The 13,120-nt window shown below is 39.8% G+C and overlaps 1 protein-coding gene across 1 annotated transcript in view; it reads left to right on the top strand.

Annotated features, from left to right (window-relative positions):
* ft (cadherin-related tumor suppressor fat) overlaps positions 1 to 13,120 on the top strand; it is a 101,548-nt gene that overhangs the window by 52,987 nt on the left and 35,441 nt on the right. The window lies entirely within an intron of this gene.

Genomic DNA, 13,120 nt, shown 5'->3' with positions numbered 1-13,120 from the left:
ATCATTCAGATATTCGTAATGATGGAATTTGAATGTTTTGCAAGAAATATTTCACTTTCAGAGCAATTTAGGATGAGACACATTGCCCGTGATTTTTCTCAAATTTCTCCAATTTCTCAATTTTCTCCAGTAATACCACGAGAGAAGTAATTGCGAATTTTTCTAGTACCTCTCGAAAATTCGTAACGATGGAATTCGAATATGTTGCAAAAATATTTTGCTTTCAGAATAAGATCGTCCGTAAGTTTCTTCAAATTTTTTTCAATAATACCGAAGCAGGTATAATTGTGAGTCTCTTTGTGAGTATCACTCGGAAATTCGTAACGCGGAATGGAATTCGCGGGATGCCGTGATGCTGATGAATGCGCCGGTAAAATTCGCGAGTCGGGATATCGTAGAATACGTCGGGGACACGCCACTGCAGAGAGACGGGGAGCGTGTACGGGGATCGTAAACGGCGTCGCGTATCGTAAACGGCGATGCCATATGAATCATACATACAGCTCAGCGGAGACTATAAATAAATTCGCGGCCGGCGAGATGGAAGATCGCCGCGGCGACCGAGTAATATATCTCAAAATCGACGGCGGAATGAAGCGGAGGCGCGTGCGACGCGAATATTCCCGCCGTCGTGATAAATGAGAAAGCGGAAGTAAGTGAGGATAGGTATTTAACTCGCTGTGGAGATAGTCGATTTTGTAATTCGATCGACTAGCGAGGAGAATATTATTAAACACATCAATATATCGTGCAATATATTACGAATTAAAATCTGTAATAATAATAATTATTATTATTATCTGTTTAATAATAATTATTATTAAAAGCTATTTGAAAAGCAGCGTGCGATGAAATAAGATAATTGTATAACAATTTTGTTGTAGTGAGATCTTCAAATTTGGTTAGATATAGACTTAAATTTTTTTGGATCATTGATATTATTCTGTAAGACATTCAGGCATAATAATTCAGCCATAATATTGCAAAAAATTTCTTCTAGAAATTAATTTGAATATCCTACATAATTATTTTAATGACTTAATAAAATTATTTTTAAATCAATTTTAGGTATTTCTCTATTCTTTTCGTGTATTATTATAAAATATGATAACAAATAGAAATCATATATAATGCAAGAAAATTAGTTTAAAATCAAGACAGATATTGTTATATACAAACAAGAATATTATAATTTTCATATAGAAGATTTTTAGTCTTATGTTCAACAAAGGTAATACTCATCAATATGCATCAATATAACTTCAATAAAATCAAGATTAGAAAAGAAAAATTAAAAAAAAAAAACTAAAATATTCTTGCTCATATGACGTTATGAGAATATTTATCCTGATTTAAGACCAATTTATTTCCGTGCGTATGTTCTCCCTCTCCTGACACAAAATGATAATAGGGAGGTTGCTGTCGTTCAGCAAATTCGCCACGCAGTTCTAATCAGTAGGTAGGATTTCCGCGATAATTTCTAGAAGTAAGATAGTACGGAACGCGGAAGGATCGGAAATTAGCGCGGGACAAACGCGTGTGCGCGGCAAAAATTCACTCGGGATGATAAATCGGTGATGCGCGACTCGCGCGACGAGCCGGAGCTTCTCGAGTCAGGCGTATGCAGCCAGCCGTATGCATAAAATGTGGTAAATGCCGCTACGAAACGCTCTCCGGCAAGCCGAGGCGAGCGTTTCGAAGCATGCGGATGCGCGTTAGAGTTTCCTCTTTTTTTTTTCTTTCCCCTCCTCTCTTTTTATTTAATCCACGCGTGTTCTATACCGAAGAGGTCTTGCCGCAGTTCGCGATAAAACGCAACTCTACCGGCAACTCTCGCGTCTCTCCACGGCTACTTGCGATTAAACCGCCGCCATACTTTTTTTTTTTCCTACGTCGAGACACGCACGGAACATCTTGTGATTATCGATACATATTTTAACAACGTTAAAATTCACGTTATGCTTTTCTCGGACAAAATCGGATTTAAATCGGATTTAAATTGCAATTCGTATGTCTGTTCTTCATGTTTCTGTCACAGCAAAAATTGCAATTTTTAAAAATGTAGCGACATGTCATGGGAATTTCTAATAAAATATATGATTATATCGCGCCGCTGTTTAAAAGACTATTTGAAAAAAGTTATTTACTCGGAGTCTTCTCTTTTGAAAACCGACTTAATCAACCGATCGCGATCGAAATGCTAGTCTTAGGCAGGGTCAGGACACGTGTCGGGACGCGGTTACAAATATCAGACTTGGCTACCCACGTTATTGGAGACGCAGGAAATCGAGGAATGCCGTGCATTATCGCACAGTCCACAGCCTCCGGCCGAGAGCGCCGGAGAAACATACGCGTAAGTCGATATACAGAGTGTCCCAAGGAAGGCGTATATCGGTGGCGGTTGCTGAATCGATTTTTCTTTGAAAAATTATCTCGTACTTTTTACCGTTGCGATTAAATTTATATAACGTAACTGACGCGGCGTGATGATTGCGGTATCTCAACAATTAAATTTAAACGTATGGGATGGCAATCGAGAATTTGCTGGAACTACATAGCCGTTATTTGTAACGAATGGACGGAATGAAATGAATTTTAAATACTATTTTACAAAAGCAATTTGTCACATACACAGTAGAAAAGAGATATGCATTATTTATAAACTTGTAAAAAGTTAAGTGAAGTATGATTCGTCTCCTCCAAACAATCAAAACGAACTTAAATTTATTATTCTATTTGCAAGCAATTAAACTATTGATATGTTAATTAATGTAGTATTATTACTACAGCGATGTACTTAATAAGAAATTGAATGGTTAATAACAAAGAGCAATAGAAATATATCTCTGTGAAATTTCTTCGAGGACAACGTTTTAACGATGCAAATCGCCTGTGGAAAAGCCTGTATACATGCGCATACATTTATGTATATATATACACATATGTGTGTGTGTGTGTGTGTGTGTGTGTGTGTGTGTGTGTGTGTGTATACACATATCATAAGAGTGTAGTTACGAAATTCCCAGTCGGGTCTATAATTGCATTTTGAAATTTACGAGGGTGGCGAGTATCTGTCAAAATGGTGACCTTCGATATTCGCACGGAGTATTAAATCCGTTTCACTTGTAACAATATAGGATTGAATTTCATCCCGTAATCCGAATGCACGCAAAAACTAGCCTCGATTAATAAGAAATGGATTCGCATTAAATACCAAGATAAATTTATAATCGATAGAACAGCAGGTTTTCTTATTAAAATAAAAACAATAATTTTTTATCAAACGATAACAACCTTGTTGAGCTTTCTACAGAATACAAATGCCATTAAGAAACAGCATTCGTTTTACGTGAATCTTTTTAATTCTTAATTAATCATGTGAGAACATAATGTGATAATATTTCTATCTGTTCCGAGCAACAATAGTAAACGAAGAGCATTAATGCTGACTAAAAAATAAAATTATAAGCGTTATGTGCTTAATAGATATAACTACATAGAATTAATCTCCATTCACACGATTACTTATATCATACAATTCGATACATCTAATTGAAAGAATTAGATTTGTCCATTTAATGTTATACACAGATTGCGAATTTGTTGAGAAAGAAATCTCTGCAAATTGAAGCGCGAATCGAATCATCGCCGCACGACACATTGCAAAATTTTGAGACATACGAAATTTGAAAGATCTTTGTCGACATCGCGTCAGATTTTTTACATAAGAATCGCAAACGTGTTGAGAAAGAAGAGAAAAAAGTGAACCATCGTCATTTTCGCAATCGATAGAGTAAATCAAAAGAGAAAATAATTTATAATAACTGATAATAATAATAATAATAATTGAGGTTGAGGAGAAAGAAGAGGAGAGAGATAATGCAATAATAAATAACAAATAATTTAACCCTGCTTGAGTTCGTAATTCCGAAGTCGCGAATAAACGAATGCCTGCGAATAATCGACGTGAATTTTTTCAACAATTTTTATCGCAGTTTTTTCTGATCAATCATTACGTTGCGAAAGATGCCTGATGATGTCACGAGTGTGAAGCGATAGATCCTCGAATATCCTATCCTATCCTGCCGGACGAACCGCTATTTTCGTATCCCATTGACATTTTCGAATGTCCCAAATATGACAGAGGTACGACAAAAAATGTAAATCCCTTTGGATTTAAATATATTTTGCAGCAAATTTTTTTATAAGCAAGAGATTAATGTGTTTTTCTTATTTCACATTTTATATCGTTGGCAAATAAATATCGCAAAGAAATTTTTAATGAAAAATTTTGATATTTTTGGAAATAAAATATGCGGAATTTAACAAGCAAGTGACTTTATTATTTTGATCTATATTTTATTTTTTATATGACGTTCTTATTTTCGAAAATTTTAAGTGTTTCACAGATATTGGAACATTTCCAAAAAAATGTTTAAAATTTTTAGGAGCTAAAAAATGTACAAAAATCTAAAACTTTTTGAAACGTCAAGCAATTTTCGGTTTCAAATAATGTTCGAAGAAAATTCGCAATTTTATACAATGGAATCGTATTTGAGAACTTTCGGAAGAAGGATTCAAGTGTTTATTATTATTATACAGGAGGGAACGCAAAGCGGCGTGTCAAAACGCCGAGCCGATTTACGAATCACGATGCGGTAATACACAACGAATTTAACTTCTCACCCGCACAAAAGCCGAACGGATACGCGCGAAAAAATGACGCCCCGCGCGCCACAAATTTTTCTGATAAGCAGCGCGCGGCCAGACCCACAGCCACTGCACACCCCATTACCCCTTCTCGCCCTTATTCTCTTTTCTCTTCCCTTTGCGAAACGTGTTCTACGCGCCTGCACGCTCATATACGCATATAACGTGCCTACACTCCGGACTGTCGCGCAAGAGTTGCTCGACCGGCGCATTCTTTTTCTTCTCCCTTCTCTCTCTCTCTCTCTCTCTCTCTCTCTCTCTCTCTCTTTCTTCCTCTCTTTCTCTACATCTCTCGAATGGGCCCCATTTCCAGCGCGGTCAGACCCGCGCTCTCGGGCCCCGGCTTCTCACCCGTAGTACATACGCGCGTATCATATCTCCTACACAATCAGCTTGGTACGACTCGATAGTCTTCGATTTCAAATTCCTAGTACGATTCCAATTTCCTCGTTCAATCTTCCCGCGTCATAATTTATTTTCTCCTTGTACACTTTGCGAATATACCTCGCTGATATTAGATGCGCAACACGCATTTCCAGTATCACTGTGAATGTTCTTTCGGCCAACTTAAGAACAAGACCTTTTGTTGAACGAAATCTTTTTCATATTTTACACATCACATTATGTTCCGTTAATGTTATTTAAGAGTATGAGCTTTGCTTCTTCTATAAAGAAGCGAATCCTACTGAACTTACCTTTAAAACCGGCCCTGAAATGCTTCCAGCGTACGGATCCCAGGACTTCTTTCCTCTCTCATAACACGTAGCGAGTGTCATATCCACATGAACTGAGGCGGCCCCCACGGGAGATACACGTATTGCCAGGAGCCACGCCGCTCGCCACGTGTAATTGACTCGCGACTTTCTCCCTCGGAAGCACGATATCGAGGCGGCCACCCAGAAATAGGACTAAGACTCCGCGAATGCCGCAGCCACCGCGTCACGCCGTGAGTTTATCGAGCCGCTTTTGCTCGATCCTCCTCAATCCATACCAAACGAGCCATTCAATTTGACATTTTAATGGAGGATAAAAATTGAGTATTCCCAAAGTTAATTCCACCTGAAAAATCAGACTTTTCTTCATTACAGGGAAAGAGGAGATTAGAGAGTTCAACCCTTCCGAAAAAAAAAATCTTTTTAAAAAAAAAGATTAAAGTAAAATTAAAGTAAACGATTTTCAAAAACTTATATAAACCTAATATTTTCCTCATTCAAAATCAGGAACGAAGAGATACTTTAGCTCTAAAATATTCAAAAAGGTTATTCATTAATAGAAAAAAATTACTATTCATGTTGATGTGAATTGATAACTGTCCTCTCTGAAAAAAATCCTGGATATGCTCGTATTTTCGATCCATACGTCGGATACGTCGTTTAATTTAACATTTTAACGGGGATGAAAATCGAGTATTCAATTCTTACAATTAATTCGCTCGAAAAATCGAGATATCGAAAATTTGTCGAGTCATTTTTCGATTTTGCTCGATTCAAAATAAATGTATTCAATTTGACATTTTAACGAGGAAATGAAAATTGAATACTCAACTTCTAGTTCATTCGAAAAATCGGACATTTCTTTGCTACTATACTTTGCAGATTTTAGTTTATGAAAGCAGCTTTGCCAAAAGCGGTATTCATGATACTTATTATAAATTCTATGTACATTTTTAGTTAACTAGAAAGAGATATGCCGTTTCAAGAATCATATATTTTACATTAGAAGGCTATAAATGTCCAGAGAATTACATATTTTTGTAACATTTTTACATATGTCATATCTTCAATAAGCCACAGAGATTTCTAGAAATATTTAAACGCATGTCTCCGTAAGAGAGCAGAAATAACAGTTACAGCGAAAATGTCAAAAGCTATTCTACGGAATATTATTTATTATTATGATAATTTGACGACAAGATATTTGTATGCGTGATGATAATTTATAACTTCCGTGAGCGAATAGAGATCGCGACACGCTGTATAAATAGCTCACACAAAGTATTAATAAAATATTGCTTAAAAAGGGATATCCCATTCGTCCCGCGACGACTCGTCTTGCTGGATCATCGTCAACTTTTACGTGAAAGATCCCAATAACTCTTAGCTCTCAGCATAAGAAACGTGACGTGTCTCCTCCCCTTTCCTCTTTTCCTCTCTCTCTCTCTCTCTCTCTCTCTCTCTCTCTCTCTCTCTCTCTCTCTCTCTCTCTCTCTCTCTCTCCCCCCCCCCTTCCTTTCACATCCACTCGCCGGGCTGTCGTCAATTACGGTTAAACTCGTTACAATCTCATTATATTCGCACGTATCTCCTTATCTCTGCGGAAATTCACCCCCAGACGAGGGTACCGCCGGCGTGAGATTTTATATGTGTGAATTGAGCGCGCGCGCGCACACACACACACACACACACACACACACACACACACACACCGCACACACGCGCGCGCATGTGCACAGGTAGAAAAAGACGCGTGCGTATACACGCGCAGGTATATGTGTATAATACATATCGACGAGAATGTTTCCGTTAAAAAATGAGCCCGTGCCGGTGCCACACGGCCGTAACACGGCACGTAAAGTCGGTGGCGTAACCGGTAGCATCGGCGGTCTTCTTTCAATTAATAACGTGATCATAGGTTGTTAGAGGTTCCTTCGCCAGACAATCCCCACTTTCCCCTCCTTCATCTTGCCACCTTCTTCATCTCCTCCTGCTTCTGCAGCATCCCTCATGCTCCTTCCCTCTGTCTCTCTCTCTCTCTCTCTCTCTCTCTCTCTCTCTCTCTCTCTCTCTCTCTCTCTCTCTCTCTCTCTCTCTCTCTCTCTCTCCCATCTGTCCGGAGAGTCTCTTTCAGTTCCTCTTTATCTTCTCTCCTCGCCTTGTTCCCTCCTTATTCCACTTCCACGCACGTCACTCCACTTACCTTCTGCCTCGTTTTTTTCATCGTTCTCATCGCCAACCTCATCGCCCCTCCCTCCAGCCTCCTTTCCCTCTCGCCCTCTTTCGCTTCGATCTTCTGCTTTTATATATGTATATATAACACATATATATATATATATATATATATATATATATATATATATGCACACGAGATGACTCGAGATCACAGGATATCCTACGCTGAGAACTCTTCCGTCGACTCGATCTTTCGACAAAAGTGCCAAGATACTTACAATTTCCAAACAATTAATAATTAATACATTAACAGAATTATTTAATCTTCGAATTAATATTAAGCCGATATTTGATGAGATTTGTTAGGAGTTCATTTACAAGAATGTAAAATATTAAAAATCTCTGCGTTTTGTTAACATTTATTGAGGAAAGATGTTTATAAGTCAACTGCAATTTGAAAGCTTTACAAAGCTGCAATTAAAGAGACATTCGCGATAACTACAACGGAGCACACAGTATATATAGACGCACACGCAGATAACGTGCACATACGCGTGTCTCTTCTTTTACTCTTCCACGTAGTCGCACCTACGATCTTCTTATTCGCGAATAAGAAGACCTTGCCGAGCGCGTAATTTAGCACGAGCGAGCGTGACCGCGCGGGATGTCATTTTAATTGTCCGATGATCGGCGGCGAATATCGATCCGCGTGTCTTTCAATCTTTCGCCTGCCGGAAATTCTTCTCTTCCAATTCATCGGATTCCGACTATGTTTATAAGGCTTATAACAAAAAGTTATAAAAATCTGCTGCTCCGAGATATCTGAAAAAAATCTGAAATTAAATTATTCTGCGAAAGTTTTGTAACTATTTTCTATGAAGAAGAGATTCGTAAAAAAATTTATGGTTAATCTAGCGAATAGAGAAAGTGATGAAAAATATAATTTATATATAAAAAATATTAACGTAAAATAATTATTTTATTTTTACAAACCTCGATATAGATCTCGGGGCAAAGTATATCTGAGAAATGCCGCTGCGCTTAGGGTCGCGGGAGCCCTAAATCCACCGCCACTGCTCGTTACTCCTCATTTGACCGGTATTGTAATATAATTTGAACGAATCCTCCCGCGGAGGCGAGGCGCGAGATAAAAATAAGTTGGCAGCCGTATTTCAAAACGGATGATCCATCACCGGCCACCTGACGGATCTTGCACAAAGAGCAGCATCTACCTAAACCCGACATCTTGTGCCGCATCGGCGAAGGGAGAGAGAGAGAGAGAGAGAGAGAGAGAGAGAGAGAGAGAGAGAAAGCATCGCTAAATTAGGATTTAGCAAAGAAGACGCGGCGTAGCACCTCTCTCTTACAAAAAAAGATGCTTCTCATTGTTATGATAATACGCAAAGGATATAAATTTTCTAGCCGCCCGTTTCGTCGTAAAACGAACTAAGTTTCACACAAGCCCCGCGAGCGAGAAATGCGGATATTCTCCGTCATGTGAGATCTAAGTTCAATGTCGTTCGTATAAGAAAAAAAAAAAAAACGAATTAATTCATCTGAGAAACTATCTGATCGTTTTATAAATATATCAAGATAAAAGAGTTAATTTTGGTCGCGCAGAGCGGTTATCTTTTTTTACGAATTAATGATATTTTCGGTTAAAATCGACGTTATACAACGTTGCAGTTCATGAGTTGCGGGATTGATTTATATCGAAAGCGATACGTCGATCGGAGGTTAACTACATGGGGAGGAGCTACCGATCTTCTCGTCAACGTTGTTTTCTCGTGACATATTCCACGTGTAACGGACACTTAAGCCGCGCGTTGCGGTCTGCCGCGACATCTCGCTCGTTCAATGGACCTGGCCGATCCAAGCCACACGATCGCGAACGTCCTCATGTGGCACGCTCATGCGAGAGAGGAGAGGGATCAACGGAGATAGAGAGAGAGAGAGAGAGAGAGAGAGAGAGAGAGAGAGAGAGAGAGAGAGTGGGCCGCGAGAAAAACAAAGCGGGCCCCGTAAGCGCGAAACCGCAGCGGAAACTTGGAAGGCTTCTTCGTCGGGGTATCTACCCTTCTCGTTTCCCTGTCCGTGTTTCTCGTCGCTACATTCGCCTCAACTCCTCCTTTTTTTTTTTTAATTCTCGAGGCACGGCAAAGGAAAGGCCGTTGCAATATCCCATATGCGCGAAGGTATGACGTTTCCGAACGGTGACAACCTTAGATTTCTCTATGAGACTGAGAATATCTTATCCGAGTTTACTACTCTTGGCAAGTTGTGTATCTTATATGTGTATCTTTTCTTAACTTGAAAGAAGTTGGATGTATCTTGCAATTAGTGATACCAATGTTCTCTTTGAGGATTAGCAAGCTTTCATGCGCAGATAGTGCAAAATCATATAATAAAAAAAATACTGGAACAAGATCCCATTTCTTTCAAGTTTACTTATTTTCTCATAAGAAAGCAACTTTTTTCGATTGCATTATTCAAAGCCTGTATAATTTTTTAATATAATCTTGCACATATAATTCTTTGCATGCAGTTAAAGTATACCTTTAGATTCTTACTTCCTCATGTACTTCACTTCATCCAACATTGTAGTTATTTCTCCTTTATTTTATTCTAGACTTTAATTTTCGCTATACCATTTCATTATTATTACATGTATTAAATTTGAAAAGTGTAATCGCGCAAGTTGTCGAAACAGTTACTTCATTATGAAAGATTACGGAATAGAAATAGCGTTTCCGGTAACGAAAGAGGGAACGCGAGAAAAAGGAAGTTCAAGGACACCGGGCCCGGATTCCTCTCATCGTCGCCTGTCAGGCTCCACGACGTACGGAAATTAATATGCTTGGCCCTCCTGTGACACAATGTTGCAAACGATGCGATCGGCGCATACCTGCCTGCCCCGCCGTTCATCGATCGGCGCGCATGAGATATGACGACATTGTGACTTTACCCGTGTCCTGACGAAGTCGCAAATTCACGTTATCGATCGTCGACGATGTCAGCGGGCCGGCCGGCCGGCCGGCCGGCTGGCCTCAAAGATATTTTCGTCCTCTTATTTGGATGCGCACGCCGGTATTGTGCGCGCGATGATCCTTCGAGAGCCGGTGCACGCCACACGAATTCAGACCCCGGCGCACGAATGATCCCTCTCTACACACATATGCTTGCGGAGACGAGAAACGCAAAAGCGAGCTGTTATTTTACCGAGTTCTCTTTTATTATTTCGCTTTAAGAAATTCCACAGGTGAGACTCTCGTGCAGCAGCGGTCTTCCTTTTTTTTTTTTTCCTCTTCTTTTTTTTTTTTTACATGTCTGACGAAATTGATCCAAATCGAATCTTCTCGCGGATTTAATGTTAAACTTCGAAGGGACAAATTTTTATTTTTTTTCCCCCTCCCCCTTGACCTCTTCGTTTTTTTTCTTTCCCGTAGATTAAATCGCTCGACTGTTCGGCCGAGACAGGTCCCGATATCCTCGTCACGAAGGGATCCTTTCAAGTTACTCGAAGTCTTCGGTGAACGGGACACCCGCTCGGGCATCTCGGGACACGTCGTACAAGCGATATGACAGAGGGCTATTAACGATTGATGGGAACAGTTCGTCGTGGCCCCTATGGGCATCCGTTAGATATAAGTATTATGTGTTACGCGCGATATCGGGCCCTGAAGCGTGGATCCTGACGTGGGTACAACACGATGTCTCATAGCGCCCGCAGTTCAAGTGACACTGTCGTAGCGGACGAGGAAACAAAGCTATTAGTCCTAAGCGTCGTGGATGTGTATCTTATTGTCCCCGCGCGGCCGTTACACGGAATTACAGTACGCCCTTTAAGTGGCCTATGGGATCCGCGCGCTGCGGCGGCGCGGGTCGTTATTAAGCCGTGGAATGCCGGCGCTTCGACTTCCTCTCTCTCTCTCTCCCTCGCGGAAAATATATTTCACTCCGATGAAACTATTACCGCCGCTCGTGATTCGGAATGAACGATGGATGTAGCGTAATTAAGTTTTTCCAGGAAACCTGCGCGTTCGTTCGCGGGATGACAAAGAATTATCCTTAATTGCTTTTATTTATCGACGCGCTGTTTGTTAAAAATCAAAGGCTTTGTTTTCGAAAAAAATGTCTTCGGAAAAAAATATGTATACTATGTGGGTATGTGAGTTATCTCTCATCGTTATATCGAGTCGTAAAATGTCTTTAAGGTCCCCGACCTGGAGTATCGAGGCTCCCACGACGAAGTCGATTATTAATTGGGTGACGTCGACCCCTCATAGCGAAGCGATGGCATTCCATCCGATAAAACGCGAATGGGATGAATTTGACCTGGAAATTACTAATTCCACTTTCGACTGTCGGCTATTTCTATCATTAGTTTTCTAGAGCATCAAGGTCTGTCAAATCAAATGGATATTCATAAAAATATTGTTATAAAATCGTATTTAATTGTAAAAGAAATGTATAGATCGCGGATTAATTATAGAATTATCACAATCACGATTTGTCCACATCCAATTCTCTCGATTTTAAATTATTTAATATCCATTGAAGCAAGGAAATTCGATTTCGTCATGAGTAATTTCTATGTAATTGTGACGTAATTGCGCGTACGAGGAGAAGGAGAAGATGTTAAAAATCCTTTCTATCACGTTACGTTCGCACATAATTTCAACTCAGCGACACGAGCAAAAAAGTGAATTACGAATTCAGAATTATAAACTCGGTGCTCGCCACTGAGATCGGAACCAGTTCGCGGTTCCGGAGCTAATAAACAAACGGCGCCGAGAAATTCATTAAGGGCTCTCTCGGGAAATAGCTTACTTAATTAATTAAAAAATTACGATTCCCCGATTGTGTAAGATCCCACGTGAAGATGTATGGAACGCGCGCGCGCATGCGCGTAATAGCCGGGTAATAATTACATTGCAATAACGGCTACATAGTTGCAATTGCATGCTCTCGTCGCTCACGAATGCGGCTTGCAACTGCGAGGCGTAAAGCAGCCATTAGCAGATACACATCGCGGAATTTGAAATTCCATGCGAGCGGGGCGGCCATGCGGGAAGCGGAAAATCGCGCGATAATCGCGCCGGTTATAGTACGGCGTCTTCGATTTACGAATATCTAAAGCTTGATAATTACCGCTTGTTATGCGCAAGCGTGCAAATACGCGCGATCTCGGTATCGCGTTGTGTATACTTTAAAAAAGAACGGGGTTACGATAGCTCGTAATGATTTTATTCGTTTGAGACGCGTGTTATCATCGACTATTTTAAAAATTGCTTGCCATAATATCGAATAGCTTCTTAATATGGCGTGTATTTTTTTTTCAATCGTATAATAAACTCGTGGAGAGGAAAGAAGAAAAATATAATATAGATAATGATTTTCTTAAGAAGAGATATCTCGACTTATTTCAGCTCAAATTTATTTAAGATTAACCTTTCAAATTTCAAGCCGTAGCTGAAGAACTCTCGAGGAGCATCGACTCGAGCTTTGCAGATAATCTTCCG

This window comes from Pogonomyrmex barbatus, unplaced genomic scaffold, assembly GCF_055798465.1.
Source record: "Pogonomyrmex barbatus isolate J1 unplaced genomic scaffold, ASM5579846v1 scaffold3, whole genome shotgun sequence".
Taxonomy (NCBI): Eukaryota; Metazoa; Arthropoda; class Insecta; order Hymenoptera; family Formicidae; genus Pogonomyrmex; species Pogonomyrmex barbatus.
This window is presented reverse-complemented; position numbering and strand designations above follow the sequence as displayed.